The sequence below is a fragment of the Acomys russatus genome, chromosome 5 (assembly GCF_903995435.1).
Source record: "Acomys russatus chromosome 5, mAcoRus1.1, whole genome shotgun sequence".
In the NCBI taxonomy this organism is placed as follows: Eukaryota; Metazoa; Chordata; class Mammalia; order Rodentia; family Muridae; genus Acomys; species Acomys russatus.
This window is the reverse complement of record NC_067141.1, coordinates 23,948,200-23,962,848: the sequence shown is the minus strand read 5'-3', so window position 1 is coordinate 23,962,848 and position 14,649 is coordinate 23,948,200. Positions and strand designations below refer to the sequence as shown.

Genomic DNA, 14,649 nt, shown 5'->3' with positions numbered 1-14,649 from the left:
GTGGCTGTGAGCTGCCTGACCTGGGTGCTGAGAATGGACCTCTGGTCCTCTGGAAGATCATCATAGGCTCTTTAAACTCATCTCTCCAGCCCCAAGAGTCAGATTCACAACTAAGGCACCCTGAAAAAAAGTGTAGAGGGAATCGCGCATGGCGACAGAAGTGTTTGTCCCCTTGAGCGCCTATGTAGGACAACACCAAGTGGGCTTGGTTTCTGGGGATCTTCTTGTGTTCCGGGAAGGGAGGGGCACCACACCCAGGTACACCTCTCACATAGAAGACCCCTCCCAATACTAGTCCTGCTTGCCACCACACTCTCCTCCTTTGGCTATTTGTGGGGAGGGTTCCCCAGCCCTGACGCGCAGGTGCCACCCACTCGTCTATACTTAAGGATTTCTATGCCCCCAGCACACGGGGGAGGAGGCTCAGTCTCCGGGCAGCGACTGGGTCCCCAGCAGCCGATCCGCCCTTGATCCGCCCGGGGTTTTGCGTCCGCCGCGCCCTCCTCCCTCCTCCTCCCTCCGCTCCCTCGCTCCGCCTTGCCTGGATCAGCCCTCTGGTATTTCCTGCTGCTCAGCGACAGCTGAGCCCCTCGCGGGCCCAGTGCGGCCGGGCCCCGGCCGTAGCACTAAGCGCAACCAGCACGGTAGGAGCTCCGCTGCTTGGGACCGGGAAGGATGGGGATAGTGAGCAGGCCCGGGAAGGCCAGGAAGGGACTCAGCAGGCCGGAGAGGCTGCAGGGCCACGGACCCGGCGTGGGAATCGGGAAGCCCTCACGGGCTGTTCTGGGGAGCCCCTTGGATGCAGCTGGGCAGACCCTGGCAGCAGCCCAAACGGGGAACAACGCCTGGCTAGGGAGCCCGGGTGGATAGAGACTTCTGGGTGGCGGGCAGGGCCCTCGTGTGGGTGCGGCATGCCCAGCCCGGCTTTCCATTTGGTGGGGCTAAAAGGAGTCAGGACCAGGCGAGTGGGTGGAAGTGTCTAGCTGCCTAAGACCCTGGAAGTGGAGGGGTCTGTACCAGAGCCCAGCAATAGCAAGGAAGAGGTATCTAAGAGGTCCAGTAAGATCTTGGGTCTGAGATTTCAGATCCCTGGCTTGGTTCCCAGAATGGTTCGTCAGGGTCCGCAGAGCAAGTAGCTGCTGACCCCACCTTGCCCTTGGACTCTGTCCACCCATGGCCTCCCATAGGTCTGGGCCTCTAGAGAAAGGGAGGGAGCTTTGGCGTTGTTGAGATTACTGGAGACAGCACTTGAGGTTTTCTGGGGCTGGGGTGGGGTAGGACCTGAGTCTCTCCCAGCCACAGGGCCAGCCTGGCTTTGCCTCCCACCCCAGACATCCTGTCTTTTTTTAAGTCCAAGTCCACAGAATCCCAGTTGTGAGTGACTCCTAGAGATGTGGGTAGACACACCCTCAAGGGCTAAGGGGGCTTCTTCGCCCCTCACCCACCTTGGCCCAGGCTGGGCCTGACTTACTAGAACCACTGGTTTGAATTTCTTGTCTTTTGCCATCTTGTGTGTGTATGGGGGGTGGGGGTGTCTCTCCCTGGGACTTGTCATCCACTTGTTTATAATTAAAGATTCCTGTGTGTCCGCCTTTAGCTCCAGCTCCTGCAAGACACCTTTATCAGGTCACAGGAGTAGGAATGGTGGCACCAGGGACTGGAGAAGTAGGTAAAATTCTTGGGGTGGATACTGCACTTTTGAGTTTGTTTACACCCCGCCTGCCCCCCCCCACTAAGCCCCAGGCAATAACAGCCAGTGGATGGCTGTCCTTACTATGTTTTGTTTGTTTGTTTGTTTGTTTGTGCCCCAATCTCTTTGCTTGAGCAAGGGCAGAGGTGGAGGTGGGGGTACTTGCTGCCATTTGAACTCAGGGGGCTTCCAGAGGAGCCCAGAGAGCTTTGCAGGTGTCAGACAAATCAGGGTGATCTGGGTAGCAAGTGGTAACATCTGGCTGTCACTTTCTGGCTCCTGACTGCAGATCTATTGTCTGCCTGCACGTGTGTGGGGGGCAGCTTAGTGGGGCCTTTTAACACCAGGCCTGGGTGCCAAGGAAGCAAGTGCTTACGTCTAGTCTCGCCAGGCTGTGTTTAGAGAAGAGTGAAGCCACTGGGTGAGGCTCCTCCCCTCCAGTGCTGTGACTTGTCTCTGGGAGACTGCTGTCCTGAGGCCCAACCCCAGCAGCGCATCCTAGAGATCTGAAGGGTTGTCCTTCCTGGCCAAGGGGTCTAAGTCCTTCAGAGCTCCGCTCTGGGCTCTTTGCAGAAGCCCAAGGCATCCCTTTTCCCACCCCCCCCCCACCCCCGCCCCATCCCCAAAGCTGTCAGGGTCAATTTCTCCTAACACTCGGGCTTCTTCCAAGAAGCTCTCTGAGCTACAATAGAGATCTGACATGCCACAAGCGGGGAGGACAGGAATGGCACGTGCTGGGGGATGTTGTGTCTAGCAGCTGTCTTGGGGCCTTGAGCCATCTGTGTGTTCTGTGGTTCAGCCATATGCAAGTATGCACATGCCACCCCTGGCACACAGGTGCTGAGTTTGCTCAAGGTAGGAGGGGTGTGTCCTACCTTCTTTCCTATTTATTGTTCAGGAGAAGGGTGGGTCACAGCATGGGGCTACTTTTTGGAAACACATGGGTCTCCCCGTGAGGCCTGGGAGCTTGAATTCTGACTCCAACGTAGTGACCTCAAGCACAGGGGACTCTTGGGTTCAGATCCCTCCCTGGAACCACTGCAGGTTGTTTGCATCGCTGGCTAGACAGCCAAGGTGACCACCTTCAGTGTTGGGAGGAGCTGGATGGTGAAGCTGGCCTTTCCACAGGCTACCTACCCATTGAAAGCCATACTGTCTGCCCTGGGATGTCCTCTCACTGTTGAAAGCTGTTCTGTAGGACATACTGTTCCCTGTGAATCCTCGTGTGACTTGCTAAACCTTCAGCTCAAAGATAAAGAATTCATAACTAGCCCGGCAGTGGTGGCACACACATTTAATCCCAACACTTGGGAGGCAGAGGCAGGTAGATCTCTGTGAGTTCAAGGCCAGCCTGGTCTACAAAGCGAGTCCAGGACAGTCAAGGCTACACAGAAACCTGTCTCAAAAAAACAAAAACAAAACAAAACAAAAAAGAATTCATAACTTGTCCAGATTTCTAGGGGTTTACCAATCGCTCATTTGAGAAGTATGCACAGGTAGGGAATTTGGGGCTCCAGGTTAAGTACAAAGGCCTTGGACTTGGGATTGAATCATTATCTTTGCTCAGGAGCATGCACTTGTGGGTGACTGGTTCTGCATCTAAGCTGAGGGGACTGGCACCAGCTGTGGCATCAGGACAGGGCTTAGGATGCCATTTGGGGCCAAACAAAGGCTCCAGCTTGGAGTTCTTTGTCCATAGCTATAGCTAGGGGATCCTTATACAAGAGAAGGAATGATGCAAGGCAGATGTGAAAAAGGACCGACCCACAGAGGGGATCTTGTAGGGGCAATAACAGACCTGTGGGATGGGCCTGTGGGCTTGAAAACCATTGAGAAAGGCCTGGGAGCCACCTAGTCAGACCCCTAGGGTAACCCTGGTTAGCACAACCTTACCAAGGTTATCCAGGTCATTGAGACAGAAGAGAAGGCCTTCATAGTTCAAGACAGGATCCTGGGCAGCCAGTGCAGAAGGGCCTAGAATATACAATGGCCTTTGATCAAAGCTCCTAGCCACCCAGGCTCTAAGCTCAAGCGTTACAGGACTTTCCCAGCCTCCCACCTGCTCAGCTCCTGTGTGGGGCATCATTGTTCCCCAGCCCACAGGCTCTCCCTTTCTATCACACCTACCCAGCCCTCCTGGCAGCACACAGTGTGACCTTTCTACACCTGGACTTAGAGTCAGAGGCTTACTCGATGTCTGTGAGGCTCTGGTTCCGTTCCCAGCACTGCCAAGGGGCAAAGGTGTGTGTGTGTGTGTCTGTGTGTGTGTCTGTGTGTGTGTGTGTCTGTGTGTTTCCATGTAACTTGACCCTTCAGAGCCCTTTTCTATTCACCATGGGCCTCTAGGTAAGTTCATGGTCATAAGGAGCCTACCCTCCCCCACCCCACTACCTCCTCGTCCCATCCCTGTCTTCCACTTTCACCTTGCCCCATTCCTCATACCCTGGGATTCGTCCACACATCTGGCTTCTTACCCCAAGTCCTATGGCTGTACGTACTGTCTGCGGTGGTCAGCTTTCCCCTAGATCTAAACGTGGTAAACTCCATCTGATGATCCAGGTTCCACCAAGGTGTCACTTCTCTGAGATTCCCTCTGTCCCTGTCCTAAGGTGCCTGTTTCAAAATCAGTAGCTCTCGTTTTTCTTTCTTAGCAGCTTGTAACAATATCTGAAATTATCTTCATTTATTTAATTGGCTGTCTAAATATGCAGAGAACAGTTGGGCCAGAGGCAGCCTGTGGGAGGGCCGTGTCACCTAGCATCATTTTCTGCAGTCTGGATGTGAGCTCCAGGATCAGCTCCCAGGGCCTGGTACACAGAAAGCTTTCTGTGCTTATATATGAGGTTGGAAGGGGAAATCCCTGGAAGTGGTTGGTTGGAGGCCAGCTGCCCATCTTACCTCTCCCACCCTTGCCTCCCAAGCATCCCAAGGTAAAAGACCTGCTATGATATTGTGTGCGACCCATGCCTCCCAGCCTCCAGCCTCCTGACTCAGAAATGACTCCTTCAGATCAGCCTTGGAGCAGAAGACACCTGTAGTCTTATGTGGTGTGTGCAGGTGGCTGTCGCTCCTCCCTCAAAGCCAGACAGAAGAGGGGGTTAACTTAACAGAGTTCATAACTTAAGTGACATGTAACAGATGGCTTGCCCACAGGCTGCTGGCCTGGTGTGGAGTTGCCTTTCCCCGGACACAGGTCTGTGGAGTTTGGAAACCTGTGCAGGCCACACTGTCTGTGAGGACACAGCAGAAATACCATCTCTCCAGGAGGAGGCAAGCACACTTTGAAGCACAGGGAAAGTCCAGACCCACAGTGCCTAGTAGGAGCAATGCGGAGAGTGTTAGGTGCCTATGCCCTTTCTCTTCCACTGAGGGACGGGCTCTCATGCCCAGCCTGGGGGAACATCAGGGGGAATACAAGCAGTGGAGCCTGGTCAGTGATGGCACTTAGACCCCATCCCCGCACACTCTCTGGGTGGCTCCAATGTGGAGAGTTTGGATCCCATAAGAGAGGTTTGGGCCTGGGAAGTGATCTCCACTCACGAGCTGAGGTGGCTCCTGTCTGAATCCTGCCTTCTGCCTTCATTCTCAGGGTAGTGGGGGAAGCTATCTCCCAGACCCTGAGCCATGATGGGCCATAGCCAGGCCTGCTTCTCTGAGCGTATAGAGATAGAGGACTGTAGGGCTGATCGCTAGGCTCAGGGCATGAGGGAGAAGGCAGCCACGTTTCCAGTTTACGGGACAAACTTTGTGCTCAGCTACATCATGAAGTCCCCTTTGTTCAGGGGGTTCAGGCCTGTGGGGCAGGGACCAGAAGAGTAGGGCCTGTGTTCCATGTGTCACTGGGCTCACACAAAGTCCCCGGTATTGGGTAACACCAGTCTTTGTGGTGACTGACTTGCGCATTCCCTGAAGTCCAAGTCCAAGCTGTCTGCTCTCCAGCCATCATCTGCCTTGGCAGTCCCAGCTGCTGCCACCATGGGCCTTCCGCAGGCCGAACCCCAAGTGGACCCTGCTTCTCCTCAGGGCCTTCCCACCTCTCCCCCTTAAGGCTCCCCTCTCTGCTCACGACCTTAGTCTTTGTCCCAGCTGTCCTGAGCTGTCTGTGGGTGGTATTCACCCAACCTGTGAAGAGGCAGAGATTCCATGGGAGGGGGGCTTACTTGGACCCCAGCTTCTAGGGTATGCCTGTCATCTCCTACAGAGCTGGGAACCCCCAGAACACAGAACCCTCTCATGGAGCAGGTCCAGTGAGATGCCCTGATTCAAGGCCTAGCGAACTGGGGTGTCTCTATCTCTGAGCCCCACTTGCCTACCAGTGAGCACTTTGCTTAGGAACCAGACATTTCATTAGCCCAGGCCCCAGTACCAGAGCTGGTATTCAGTCTCTAAGAAGACAAGACAGGGGTGGTAACAGTTCCCAGGCCATTCTGGCCTCCGGAGCATGCCCTGTCCCCTGGGAAGACTTGGGCCGTGGGAAGGACCTGGCAGCTCTGAGTCCCTAGATGCCACCCTCTTTCTCCAGAGCTCCACAAGCCTAATCCTGAGCCCTGTGTCTCCAGCTCTTCCCAGGCTTCCCAGGGTGAAGGCAGGCTTCCAGTTCCTCAGCTTTCATTTGATGGAGCACCTGGAACGCAAGCTTGCCCGTCACCTGGCCTCAATCTCCTCCATTCATAAGGCTCCCTCCAGCTGACACTGCCCCCCTCCCCAGCCAGCTAATCCAGGCACTCCTGTAAGCCCGTGATGTCCAGGCAGGAATGCAGAGTGCATCTGGACATCTCCAAAGCAGAGGTTCTCCACAAAGTGCCCCCCCACCCACGCCACTGCTCCTTAAACTGTTTTCTCTCATTAGAGTCACGTCCTGTTTTATGCACAGAAGTTTCTGTTTATTCTAAAGAGTTTGAAAGCTGCTCCTTCCTCCTTCCTCCTGCTGGCTGGCTCTCACACACTGGCACAGACAGATGCGTCTCCAGTGCCACTCAGCGTCCTTGAAGTCTAGTTTCTGCATGTGCAGCCTTGTGCGGCTTCCCCAACGGCTGGCGTACTGGCGGCAAAGTCCACTTTCCCGTAACCCTACCCGGCTGTCCTGCAGTCGCAGGACCAGGACAGAGTGGAAAGGATGGAGGCAGATGTGAAAAGCGGATACCAGCATGAGCAACAGACCTTTACCTGGCACCCTCTGGCATATTTGACCTCTGTAGGCAGAGGGACAGAACAGCCAGCCTTGAAGGGAGCCCTCACCCACTGTGGTGCGATGCTGGGTTTCCACTTTGGGCCTGGCACCTGCGGGAACGCGTGGGCCCCGGCTGCTGAGAGGCCTAGATTCAGCCTCTGAATAGAAACAGAATGACAAGTCCCTGGAAAGCAGGTCCCCAAAGGGCAGGCGAGGCTGCTGGGAAGAGGAGGGCACTTGGATATATACTGATGGGGAGTTTGGGATGTAAAGAGACTGTTGTTTTGACCTAGAAATTCACCGCCAGCGTGTTAACCCAAGGGTAAGGCTGCTTGGGGCTGGACTTGATCGCTGATCCCATCTCAGTGGCCACTGTTGGTCATCCTTGCTGACCAGGCAGGTAAGCTGTTACAGGAGGTCTTGGGGAAAAAAGGGCACAGATTACTTTCTTGCTGATGACTGGTACCCGAGGGGTGGTATTGGTGTGCACAGCCTTGATGGGCTGCCTAAGAGTGCCTGTCAACTGGTCCAGGCTCCTTGAATCTAGACTCGTGGGATCTGCATCATTGCTGCCCTCCTTTCCCTGTATCCCAGCAGAGTTCTTTCCCAGTACGTGCCATCCCTGGTGGCGCTCACCATAACCAGTGCCCCCCTTCCCCGGAGAATATGAGCTGGGCAGCCTCAATTAGAAGGTAGGGGAGTGAGGCGTGTGGTCCCTGGTGGCCAGGAACACAATCACCCTCAGTGCTCTACCTCCACTATGACTCAGAGCCGCTGATGACAACGTGGTTGTTCAACCAGACTGAGCACAGGCCTGGCTCTGTGGACCTGCTCTGAACATGGTACCGGCATAGCTGGGCCTCTTGCTGCCTGCGTGTCTCTGTCCTCACAAAGGTCCTGCCCTGGCTGAAAAGCCTGTCCCTGTCTCTGTCTGGGACATTAACCCAGTATCCCCAACAAGTGTATAGAAGATACAAGATGTTTGGAGAGGTCCCAGCACCTAATGCCTGCCTGACATCACCCGTGTCTCCTGGCACCCACGTCTGTGGAGGCTAGCCTGTTTCTCACAGTGGCCGTTCATCAGTCTAACTCAATATCCCTTTCCTTCCTTTCTTTTGCTTTGTTTTGTTTGAGAGAAGGTCTCACTGCTACATGTCCTGGCTGGCCTGGAACTTCCTGTGTAGACCAGGCTGGTCCTGAACTCACAGAGCGCTGCCTGCCTCTAAAGATGTGTTCCACCACACCCATCCCTTTCCTTCCTGAAAAGAAAAAGGAAAAAAAAAGGGTGGGGAGGTCGGGGGAGAGGATAAAAGCAAACAACCTTTTTGGGGATTGGGAAGGAAACCTGCCACAGTACATGTGGGGGTCCTAGGACAGCTTGTGGGAGTCGGTTCTTTCCTTCTACCATGTAGGTTCCGGGATTTAATTTAGGTCATGAGGCTTCTGGGCTTTTCTTTACCAAGTGAGCCATCTCACCAGCCTTCTTTATCCCTCTTGCAGACGTGTCCAACCTGTAGCCCTCACACCTCACTCGGCTGAGGATTGTCATGAATAGAGCCCAAGACCAGAACCATAAAGTTTACTTAAATCATTGTGTTGGAGTGGGGCCCGAGTTTGTTTTGTTGTTGTTGTTGTTGTTTGTTTTGTTTTTGTGATTCAGTTGTATGGTTCCCCAGGGTGAACTTTGTAGTAATGGCCTATCCCAATGTCAAAAGTTAGATGCACCTGCTTGATCAGGCTAGGGTCTCCCTGCTGTTGGCCACAACTTCCTCTGTCCAGGCTTAGTGGCCCCACCTCCCCCTCTCTCTAGGCAATCTAGTGTCCCATGGTTACCATGTGACGTGTCTGTGTGGTTTAGGTGTCTTGCTGGGCATAGGGGCCTACAGACTTGTGGATCATTAGCCATGAAGCGCCCACCCTGAGCGGCACCGATTGTCCAGGCTTCAGTTTCCTCCCTTGCCTGTGAAATGGGCCACTGTGTCGCCAGGCTCGTAGACTTGGCTAAGAGCATGAACTAGTCCTACTGTGAGTGCGGGCCCCAGGAAAGACACAGTTGTGTTCAGAGATGGCAGGGGTTCTCAGGATGGGGAAAAGCACTTCCCTTCATTAATAAAAACATTGATTAGTAATTAATCGTCACCGTGGAAGCTTTAAACACAGAAACCATATAGGAGAATAGAAGCCGTGTGAGCGTCGAGAGTCGCAGTGTACCTGCGTTATCAAGTCATCCATGTTTGTCCGTATTTGTTTCACGTTGGTTCTGAAAGATCAGAGTCGCGCTGCTGAGGAGGTCTCTGTGCAGTCCCTCAGTTCCAGCACCTTCCCCAGGGCCCACAGCCCTAGGTTGTCCGAGCGGGCATCCCCAGGCGTGCTTTTGGTGCCTTTGCTGTTGGGTAATGGACCTTCATGAGCGGACGTCACTCTCTACCCTCAGTTTATACATGGTCCATTCTCAACCAGTTGTTGTTTTGGTTTTTAGGGGATAGGGTCTCACTCTGTAGCCCAGGCTGCAGTCCCCCTGCCTCTGTTTCTGGTATTTGCATCTTTCCTTCTATTTGCATCTCAGAAAGTGGTGCACAGCCTGGGCAGCTGGCCTCTTTGCTCTGTGGTCACAGAGCCTACTGTTTTTCCTTGCTTTGTGTGGATATGTCTACGTTGCTTCCACTCTCTCTGGCTGGAATATTGTGTCCAGGTGTCCTTGGGTGCGTCTGTAAAGATCTTCGAAGGGATGGGTGGCTAAAGGGTGCCCATCAGCAGCCTGTTGGGATGTGCATTCCTGACTCCCCTGGCCTTGGGGGCTCCACCTATCACACCTGAGAAGATGCGGATTCCTCTTAGCCATTTAGAGGGAGAGTGCCCCCTCCTCCCAGCTTACAGAATAAAGGCTTGTTCCCACAGATGCTTGCCAGGCCCTCTAGCATTTCTAATTGGCCAATACATTTTGTTAATTAAAAACAAACAAACAAACAAAAACAAAAAACAAAAAAGAAAGAAAGAAAGAAACGAAAAAGAAAAGAAAGAAAGAAAATTGGCTTGACCTTCCCTGAGGCCCTTAGAATCCAGAAGGGTGGAGGCTGGCTGATGGACTGCATGGAGCCAGTGATAGCACAGGGTCCACTGTTGCCTGTGGTGCCAGATCGCCTTTGCATGTGTCTGTGCTCAGTAGCCATCTGAACCCATAAGCACATAGCAATGTTCTCAGCATCTGCCTGTTCAAAATGTGGCCATTTTGTCTCTGCCCAGAAAGCCCAGGCTGAGCCTTGGGTCAAGCTTTAGATGAGTATGGTGACCCAAGCCCTAACCACTCGGGGCTCATACCGGAAGAGCAAGCAGGAAGTCTGTTGGCCAGGTTGTCCTGTGTACAGGGCCAGCGAGGCTCCACAGGCATGTCCTGTCACCCACTGGCCATTTCTGCCATAGGGCTCCCTGCCCCCTGTCAATCATAGATTCCCAGGCCGGGATCCACGAGCTAGAAGGCCTTAGTGCTATGCCGCTCCTAGGTACTTTCTGCCTCCACTGTGCCAGGAGATCTCATACCCCTAAGACCCATCCACCCTCCTGCCCTTCACTGGCAATGGGGGGTCTAGGTCCCCTGTGTTTCCTTTATTAGGCACTGTCTTTAGACCCTGATGGAGTGCCCTCAGCACCCTTGGACAGTTGAGGCTCCCAGAGTCCCTGGCACTCCTGTAGATGCTGCAGATGGAAAAGGAGGGAGATACCTCAGGGCTCCCTGCTGCCAGCGCCTGTGCTCTCAGAAGCTCAGTCAAGAACTCTGGCCCTGTAAGGGGAAAGCTGGAGGCTCCTCTCAGACAGCTATGGTGGACAACTGCCCATCCCTTGTGGCCTGGCCACGTGGACCACTTGGGAAATTTCCCAACTTGGGTCTGTGTCAGCCAGCAGCCTGAGCTTCCCGGTGGTATAAACTGCAGTTTAATGAATGACCGCACACAAATAACCACCCTCACCCTGAGCGTTATTTTTAACCTGTGTCTGTTTCCCCATTTATTTGCAAACCTTGCCTGCGTGGGGGAACAAGCTGTGTCTCTCCAGCCGGCTCCTGTGCCCACTAATAGGGGTCATTCAACCTCCCTGGAGCCTGAGCCCAGTGAGGATGCTGGTGACTGTCCTTAGCCACAGTGGATCCTGGGAGCTTCTCCAGGCCACTGAGGCGTTTCCCCAGATCTCACTGCAAACCCTGCTGGGTTCCAAGCTTTGAACTCTATTGCATGCTCGGTAGAAGTAGATAGATGAAACGGTGCCAGGTATTCAGCTCCTTATGACCTTGAAGCACACATGAAGATAACCCTCTTCCTGCCATATGTGGTGGCGCACGCCTTTGATCCCAGCATTTAGGAGGCAGAGGCAGGAAGATCTCTGTGAGTTCGAGGCCAGCTTTGTCTACATATCTAGTTTCAGGCCAGCCACTGCTAGCTACATAATGAAACCCTATCTCAAAAAGAGAAGATTTTAAGAAATAACCTATTTCCTGTGACTAGGGTCATTTTTTAGGCCCTGTCAGCTTTTTTGGGTTTTTTAATTATTCGCTTTTTTTTTTTTTTTTTTAAAGCCTGATGGTGGTGGCACACGCCTTTAATCTCAGCACTTGGGAGGCAGAGGCAGGCTGATCTCTGTGAATTTGAAGCCAGCCTGGTCTACAAAGTGAGTCCAGGATAGCCAAGGCTAACACAGAGAAACCCTGTCTTTTTCATTTTTTAATTTTTTTTATTTGAGATAGGGTCCTGGGTAGCCCAGATTGGCCTCAAACTTGCTGCTATGTTAAGCTGAAGGTGGCCATTAACTGCTGAGCCTCCTGTTTCTGGCTCCTGAGTTCAGGTACCACCTCACTTGGTTTACGAGGTGCTAGGGTTGGAGCCCAGGGTGTCATGCATGCCGGGTAAGCACTCTACCAACAGCCACATCCCCAGCCCTGTAGGCCTTTTAATGACTAACCTCTGCTGTGCTTAAAATAACTGTAACCAGTAGATAATGTTGTCATCTCCTCTTTACAGATGGGGACACTGAGGCTCAGAGGTAACAAGAGCTTCACTAGGTCACCACCACATACAAGGCTGGGGTTGGAACTAGCACAATGTGGCATCTCCTACACAGTGACGCTTGTGCCATAAACCCAAGGCCTAGAGACATGTCGCAGTGTTTTACTGCCTGTGTCTTTGCTGAGCTCCAAATTCCTTAAACTTCTTGTGGGAGGGGTTGTGTCCACTGTTGCCTGGGAAACCAGATAAGTAATGGTGTTAGAAATGTAAGCAAGGCTTGAGAGCTTGTTTGGAGGTTCTAGAAGGGGAGCCCAAGAGCCATCCTTTTCTATTCAGGGAAGGCCGTCCTCTTGGACTGAGCACTGCAACGTCCTGAGGGACACACCGTAGATCTGTGATGGATGAAGCGAACATCTGCCTAGCTGGCCAGATCAGATGCTCTTGCAGAGGACCTGGGTTCTGTTCCCAGCACCCACATAGTATCTCACAACCATCCAGAACTCCAGTTCCAGGGTATCTGACACCCGTTTCTGATCTCCATGGTTACCAGGCACATATGCAGGCAAAAACACTCATACACATAAAATGTTTATAAGTTAAGACATGTGAGTGGGCTGGAGAGATGGCTCAGAGGTTAAGAGTGCTGGCTGCTCTTCCAAAGGTCGTGAGTTCAATTCCCAGCATATATATAGGCAGGCAGGGTACTGTAAACTTAATAAGTAAATAAATACATCTTTTTACAAAGAAAAAAGAAAAAGAACGAAAGAAGTGTGAGCAAGCCAGCCATGCTCCAGCAGGTGCCAGCAGGAAGCCCTGGCGCTGCTTGCAGTGGGGAGCAAGACCCCAAAGCAGCCTTCCTGTTTATGGCTGCTTCCAAGCCTTGTCCTTCCTGGGGTCAAGGCTGAGTGCCACATTCATGATCAGAATTGTCATCAGAACCATTGTGGCTAGGGACAATGTCCTCTGTTTAGAAGATGCCCTTCCTGGTATAATCGATGTCCTGGGACCAGATCTAAAGGACCTTCCTGCCTCTCTGAGTTCAGAGTCAAGCAGTGCGCAGATCGTTAAAAGAGCCACAGTAGTGAGATGGGCTGCACTGCGGACCCTAGGAACTTGCGCGTCACATGAGGAAGCCATGGCAGAATGTGGCTGAGCACTAGGTGTTAACCTGGGAGGAGCACAGGCTGCTGCTGAGTCCTGCCAACGAAGGAATGGCTTAAGGTCAGCCAGCCACTTAGCCCAGGCTGGCCTGATAGCTCAGGCTGGCCTCAAACTCAGGATCCTCTTGTTTCAGCTTCCTTGCGCCTGGCTAGCCTCTTGTGTGCCATATGGCTAATTAAAATCACATCCAGGAACATAGTGCCTACTTGTACCGTAGTCACTGGGTGCTTTACTATCTGGTTTTGGTTTGTAAGTTTTTTTTTTTTTTTTTTTTTTTTGAGAATTGTTCTGTAATTTATTTATTTTTAATGCATAGTCCAGGCTGGCCCCGAACACTTGTGGATACTGGAACGGCCTCCAGAACGGAGCTCATCCACCACAGGGGCTTCGTCAGGACCACTGTCTCTAACAAGTACAGGGAGGGGCAGGGTTGGAGGCATGAAAGCCAGACCATTTTCCTCACCAGCATCAAGAGTCTAGAAGAGCACCAAGGATAAGTCTCATGCTTCCCTGAATTTGGTTGGGTGAGGCCACACAAGCTGCCAGTGTCATCAGGTGACAGGGGCACACCTAGTCTGATCAGGAGCAAAGCAGGGGCTACAAGGGGCAGGTTCTGGGAGTTCTGAATGTGAGCCTTTTACCCAGGAGCGGACAGGGGCCCAGGAACTGACCAGGCCAGGTGCCAGGGCATCTGTAGAGATCCATCTTCAGCTAAGAATTCAGCCATCTCAGTGTGCGGTGTGGCCACTCCCACGCTCCTGAGCATCAGACGCACCAGCAGCTCCACCATCAGCCCTCCAAGGAGCTTGGCTTCCCCCCTGGGTCCCTCCTGGGTCCTGCCAGGAAGGTGTGCCAGCAGTGGCTAAAGGAGGAACAAAAGTGAGTTAGTACTACCCAGGTTAGAGCTAGGTAAGGAGTCAGGATGAGGACTCACCCCCAGCCCCCGCCCCACTTCTTTGTGTGGGGAGGTTGGAGACTTTTGGAAGGCCTGAGAGACGGAGCAGGCCATGCAGGCTAGGCTTAGATGCAGCAGTGCGTCGCCTTGCACAGCTGTGACCTAAGGATTTTTGCAGAGGCTTCTAATACCACATATGTAGGTGGGGAGTGTCCGCACCCTTCAGCCAGGGTTCCCCCCACCTGGTTTGTTGTCATCCAGGGCCATGCCCACAGAGGACCAGACACTGGACATCAAGATATTAGAAATCCCTTCTTTCAGAGTCTTTCCTCAGGGTGAGGACATGCTGCCTCTGTGGACCACCAGGGAGGAACCTTCCTATTCCTTCAGTGTCTGGAGACCCAGGGCCACTAACTTTTCTACATCTTCATATCACTCTCTGCTCGGTGTCTGTGTTTCTGTTCTGTCTCTATCAGAACTCCAGGGCTTCTAGTGACTTCCTAACTGATTACCTCTATTCCCAAAGACACCATATTCCTTTGGGGGAGGGGGGAGGTTGTTGGTTGTTTGGTTTTGGGTCTTTGTTTTGTTTTTGTTTTCTCGAGATAGGGTTTCTCTGTGCAGCCCTGGCTGTCCTGGACTTACTTTGTAGACCAGGCTGGCCTCGAACTCACAGAGATCCTCCTGCCTCTGCCTCCCGTGTGCTGGGATTAAAGGCGTGTGCCGCCACACCCGGCAA

At 53.0% G+C, this 14,649-nt stretch overlaps 1 protein-coding gene across 1 annotated transcript in view; it reads left to right on the top strand.

Moving 5' to 3' along the window:
- The first annotated feature begins 483 nt into the window (after positions 1–483).
- The window catches only part of Osbpl5 (oxysterol binding protein like 5), a 53,612-nt gene continuing 39,446 nt past the window's right edge, over positions 484–14,649 (top strand). Inside the window, exon 1 of the mRNA XM_051145727.1 lies at positions 484–644. The gene's annotated coding sequence lies outside the window, so the exon portion shown is untranslated. The remainder of the gene's footprint in view (positions 645–14,649) is intronic.